The sequence below is a fragment of the Cyprinodon variegatus genome, unplaced genomic scaffold (genome assembly GCF_000732505.1).
Source record: "Cyprinodon variegatus isolate N-32 unplaced genomic scaffold, C_variegatus-1.0 Scaffold82, whole genome shotgun sequence".
In the NCBI taxonomy this organism is placed as follows: domain Eukaryota; kingdom Metazoa; phylum Chordata; class Actinopteri; order Cyprinodontiformes; family Cyprinodontidae; genus Cyprinodon; species Cyprinodon variegatus.
Genome location: NW_015150535.1, coordinates 1,377,861 through 1,383,752, shown reverse-complemented (window position 1 = coordinate 1,383,752; position 5,892 = coordinate 1,377,861). Strand labels below are relative to the sequence as shown.

The 5,892-nt window shown below is 36.7% G+C and overlaps 1 protein-coding gene across 1 annotated transcript in view; it reads right to left on the bottom strand.

Annotated features, from left to right (window-relative positions):
- dfnb31 (deafness, autosomal recessive 31) overlaps nt 1-5,892 on the bottom strand; it is a 240,174-nt gene that overhangs the window by 205,903 nt on the left and 28,379 nt on the right. The gene's annotated exons all lie outside the window — the stretch shown is intronic.

The following is a 5,892-nucleotide window of genomic DNA, read 5'->3' as shown; positions in this document are numbered from 1 at the left end:
CCACGACCTCCGACACAAAACTCTCCTCCTCTTGCATGTTTCCGGGGTCCGTAGCGTTACTTGACAGTGTTGTTGCTAAGTGCTACTTGGTCCCAATGGAATTTCCCATTGGGAACCTACTAGCACTAAGTTGCTAACTGGTTAGCCAGATACTTCCAAGAAACCAGAGGCAACCAAATGGCTTGTGAACCTTGCGCCACAACAATCGCGCCTTCTTGATAATCAACCAATCACATTTATTTTATTCAGTCTTGTAAAGTCTGGCACCACTCTGGAGAATTCGGAAATGCAATGGTTGTATAAAAATGTATTGTCATGGTGTCATTTTTAAGAAAAAGAAAAAAAGAAATGGTAGCACATATATTAGTAGCCATTCAACATTTCCCCATTTTCCTTGATGGGTCCTTGGCTGGTCTCCCACAATTTGTTTTTAAACATCAATATTTGTACTAAAATATTTTTTCTGTCATGATTTCTGGACATTAAGATCTAAAGAGAAGCGTCATCTCCTGTTCAGACCCTGTAATTCAGTGAAAGGGTGGAAAAATATGCCCACCCACGAGAAGGAGGGGGTAACTCCAGTCCGGCTGGAAGTTGGAGGGGATTTTCTGGGAGTTGCAGGGAAGTGGGCTGCTATTTAACAGGCGTTTGACTGGGAAAGGCCAATTTGAATGACTATATTTGGATCAGTTAGACTTATGTCAAACTAATCGGTATCGGCCTTAAAAAACAGACAAAAAATATTTTTGAAAGTTTAACATTTGCATACAGAGAAGCTAAAGTTCAATTTCTAATATTGACAAAATTATGACAGTAGAGCTGTCCGTTAAGCATTTTTTCCTTTTTGAAACATGTTACACTTGTTAAGGGGACTGGTTGAACCTCCCTTTCCTTCATCTTCCATGTGAAAATGTATTGAACAAGCTCACATATTTTTCTTTTTCAGGTCAGGAAGCAGCATTTGCAACATTTGCAATTTAACAAGCAATGTTTCGTGCACTTAAAATATAACACTGAGGCTTATTTTCCCTTAAACAAGTTTTTAAGACAAAAATCCAGCTCTGAAGCTCCTCATCTGGTCTGATGTGGATTGGCTGGAGAATTTGAACAGTAACTGTGGATGCAACATGTGTTTCCCTGAGATGTTTTTTTTGTTTTTACTGGTGTGAAAGAAACAGGGAATACAAAGGTTCCTGCTCAGGATTCTAATATGTATTAAAGAAAATAGAATGAACTTTTTTTAATGCATTCAAATCAACACATTTTTTAAATCTAAATCAAAGCATTAAAGTCCAAGCCTAAGTTAGGGTTAGTTTTGATTCAATATAAATTTAATGGAAATGTATCTAAACATATTCCTTCAACTGGGTAACTTGTGCATCAAATAATGTTGTTTTAAAGCACTGAAATATGAATAGATATGCATTTCTCCTCAGTTCTAATTAATTAATATTATTTCCAACACTTAATTCTTAAACAAATATGAGGACTAAAAAAAAGACAAATATTGCAAAAAACATAAATGTTGCTGAAACCAAACTTGGTAGAATTTTTAAATCAAAGGCTGCACAATAATCCAGTAAAAATTATGAATACATTAAAAAATAAAATAAAAATGGGCAGAAACTTCCTTTATTGTCCTTTGAGGAAATCATTGATTTTGCATCGGTTGCAAAGCAAAATGCACAAAGAAAGCATTAAAGAACTCAAGAACTCAATACTCATTTCGTACCAGGTTAAACATTAAGATAAAACCCTGAACAACAGCTAAGTTACAGAAAACAGAGCAGATGGAAAAACTGTGCAGACAAATCTTAAAATGCTTGTTTTAGTTATAGTTTCTGGTTAAGTGTCTCTTTTTGGCAGTGGGGGCACAAACACCTGAATCTGTTTGTTTTGTTTTATCTATAAGTGTACAGAAAACAACAGCTTGAAATACTTTCCTTTCTGTGAGTTGAACCTATAAATGACATAAATCTTGAGTCTCACTCTTTAAATGAGTGAAAAAGTAAAGAATTTTTTTCCAAACACCAATTCTCTTCAAAGGTTTCCATATTAGTAAAGTGGTCATAATGTTATGCATGATCATTGTGTTTATAGATTATCTAAATTCTACCGTTTGGTCCAAGAAAAGTCCCTGAAGTTGATGTAGTGATCTAGAAAATAGCCCCCCTCTGTTCAAAACTGCAGTTCCTAAACTAACATTAGTGACTTAAAAAATGGAGTCCAAAAAAAAAAACTAATCTTAATGTTCAGCTGTCTGGTTTGTTGTCTAATTTGCAGGGCTTAATGAAAAACAGTTGCTGAAAACCAATAAAACACACATCCATCTTCTGGTCTGACAGCGAAACCCTCTGCTGAATAATTCCCTCTCAGAGACTCTCGTTAGGCCCAAAGTCTGATCACGTGTTTCCATGCAGATAAAAGCCCAAATGCAACCTCTGAAACGTATGCTTGGAGTCAGCACCTTATCAAATAATTGCACGGATCCCCAAACTGTCCAACCTTCAGCGTCAGAGCTGTTCCCTTCCTTCACACCTTCTCGTTTCTCTTCCAACTTCGCGTCCGTTTCAAAGCGCTGAAACTGTTGCAGGCGGCAGATGGCGAGTGGGACGGTGGAGGGATTGTGTTTGTGGTCGGGTGAAAAGACAGATAAGGCAGCTCCAAGGTATCGGATAACCGGCAGGGATCCTCTCCGGTTGTCCTTAACATAAAAGAGACATCTGGGGCTGCTAACGGATTGCTGTTGGTCAGCAGTGTGTGCGGTGAAGGAAATAACATAATCTGACAGACACACAGGAGGACTCAGAGCTTTCTGTTGCTGCTCTCCATCTTGGAGCAAAATCTTCAAAGCTTGTCTGAACGGTACAAAACAGTCATTCTTCCCTGATGACTCAGTGTTTTAACTCATTCATAGAGCAAAGGACTCCCAGGAAGTCCTCCTCCCAGTCTTGAGCTTATACAACCACTAAATACCTCGTTATCGCCTTGCATGAGCAAACAGCCGTGTCAGAAGACGTTTCATTCTGAGCATTGGTCAAAAAAAAAGACTTAATTATGCATCCAACCAACAACCGCATAATATTAGCTCGCTCCATGCATCCTGCTTTGGTTGTTATTAGCTGCATGGTGCAAAGCGGAGTGATGAATGCAGTCATGCAGGCTCACCAAAACCTCATTAAGACTCTATATAAAAACAAAAATGACTCACTCTACACTATAAAACTTTTTGAAGCACTTTGGAGCTCATTATTACCATTATTAATTATCATTCCCTACTCCACCTGCAGATTAGTTCAGAGGTTAAATCAAATCGTTCCTCCTAAAATAAATATCTTTGAAGCTCTTTAAGATGCTGTAGATCTGAAACTGATCTTATTATCCGTTTGATGATCACCTGATATTTTGATTTAGAGACTATTTCTTCTCTAAAAGCTTTCAATGGATTTTCATTCAGATTGGTTAATTTCTAACTTTGAAATGAACAACATTACAACTTTTTGAATTAGTAGATATAGCATGAAGGACTACAACCCACAGCCTCCAGGTTACACCCCCAGCCCAAAGCACTGTCAATGCAGGGTCCAATTGATAACCGAGGCCTGTTTGACAAACCAGGTTTAAGAGACTCAGACTCAAATCCTCTGAATTGATCTAGCCTAGGTTAGAAACTGAGCTTTCAGTTTCACAACACTGCTGTATATCAGTTTAATCAACTCTGAGTAGGCGCACTTAGAAAAGCTGTTATTAGTGGAGCCCCTGTTGGACAAGTCACCATGACAACAGGCAAAGGGAATTGCCTATTTCACACCACTGAGATGTAAATGCAGAAAAGCACTCTCCTCTCTGTTGTTTCAGTTGTAGATCACTAAAAAAGTTGAAAAAGCTGAATTGAAAAAGCTTCGTGGATGGGAAGCGAAACATCTTCAAACTTGGAAACAAAGTCCAGTGGATTGTTTTTTGACACTTTTGGAATCCCTAAAAGAGGATTTTCGAAATTACATTTTTGCAGGACAAAACAGAATTTCACAAAGTTAAAAAAAAAAAAAAACATGTACCAGTAAGAATTAAGTTTTACTTTTACACTTTTTAATTGTCCGTTTTGACATTTATCAGCTTGACTGAAAATGTATTTATGATATATCAAATACATTTAATCCAAATCAAAATAACACAAATTATTACCAGTAACAATAGGAATATGGAAAGCAAATTCCTTTCTAGAAATCTACAATATTTATTTTAGATACAAGGAGTGTCATTTTTTTTTTTTATGTTAATATTGACAATACAGAAATACATATAAAATACTAATAAAATATCAAAACGACCTGCCACCATCTGTTGTAACCACATAACAAAATACAATTCAATGTATTTAGGTGCAATCATCTTTCAGCAGGTGACAATGAGTAAAAAAAAATGTTGTTCAAACAGAACCTGTGCATCATCTCATGGGGTTCCTCCTCAGTTTTATTCTATCTCTCATTACACAGCAAATACTAACTGCACAGTAAATGTTGCAGTGTTAAACACATCACAACAGAAGTCATCTCAAGGCACTTTACAGTTCAACCAGATCATAGAGTCAAATTGTTTCAAAGTTTTTTTTATCTAAGGAAAACCAGTTGATTGCATCGACTCATTGACTCAAATACAATCCCTCCAGCAGTGGAGTTTAACAGTCTATAAAACTGCATTTGATCTTTACTCTTTTTTTAAATCAGTTTAACTGTGATTTTCTACTAATTTTAAAGAGTATACGTATATTATATTAATTTTTTTTATTTCCTCTGTGATGCAATAATCAACACACAAAAAAAAAACGATCACAGCCCAGAAAAAACTGCTCTTCTGCTTCAGTTAAAGAGCAACAATCCTTTGCTGCATCAGTGTTGGTCCTCATGACTAACAAATCCCACATTTCAACCCTTCTCCTCCTGACGCCAACAACATTTACATGAACATCCCATATTAACCGTTTCCCTTATCAAACTGGTCATTTTAAAAGTCCTTTCTCCATTTTGAGAGTCTTATAGAACAATCAGTTAAATCTGATCTGACACTACTGTGATGTTTGCAATATCAAATCAAAGGAGTTTAAGTTCCTTGTGTTGAAATCAGTGAGGCTAAATAATCCTCCTGGGGAATGTGGAAAACATAAAATAAAATCCTTTAATCATGCACCCGCCACTCCAAAAAGGTCTCTGTATTTCTTCTTCTCTAATTGAGTCTCTGAACAGGATAATAATCACCTGAGCCTGCGTGTGTGTGTGCGTGTGATAGCCTCTCACACGCCTCTTCTGGCTACAGTTCATAATTATACTTGTCATAGAGCAACAGACAAAGCCAAAGTAGCAATGAAACCTTTCAGATCCTCATTTATATTCAGAGCAGACCTTCTTAGTCTCATGACTCATAGTCTCAGAGAAATTTACCCAATAAACTCAATTCAATGAATCCATACAGAAGACAAGAAAAGGTGCAAATAAAAGCACCACCTCTGATTGAAAAACATGTCAGCTCATGCTGTGATGTTCAACTCCAAATAGAAAGTACACTACATTAAACGATTGGATCTCTTATGTTTTCCATTTCAACCTGTTGCTCAGTTATATCTAAAAGTTGTTTGTTTTTTTTGCTTTTTATTGCAATGACAGATATTGATAAAAACATTTTCTGAAACGATTCTCATTCCTTCAGCTGTTATTTTTAAGACCTTAGTGGAACTGTCTGCAGTAGAGAAAAGCTTCTAGGTTGATTTGGAGCAAAATGTATTGTCCTTTCAGTGAGAAACAGGAATAGGTCCAACACTGTTTTCAACGTGGGAGAGGAAGTGGAGGAGTATAAATATCTCGGCTCACCTGATCAGACGAGAAGCAGCGTTAAAGC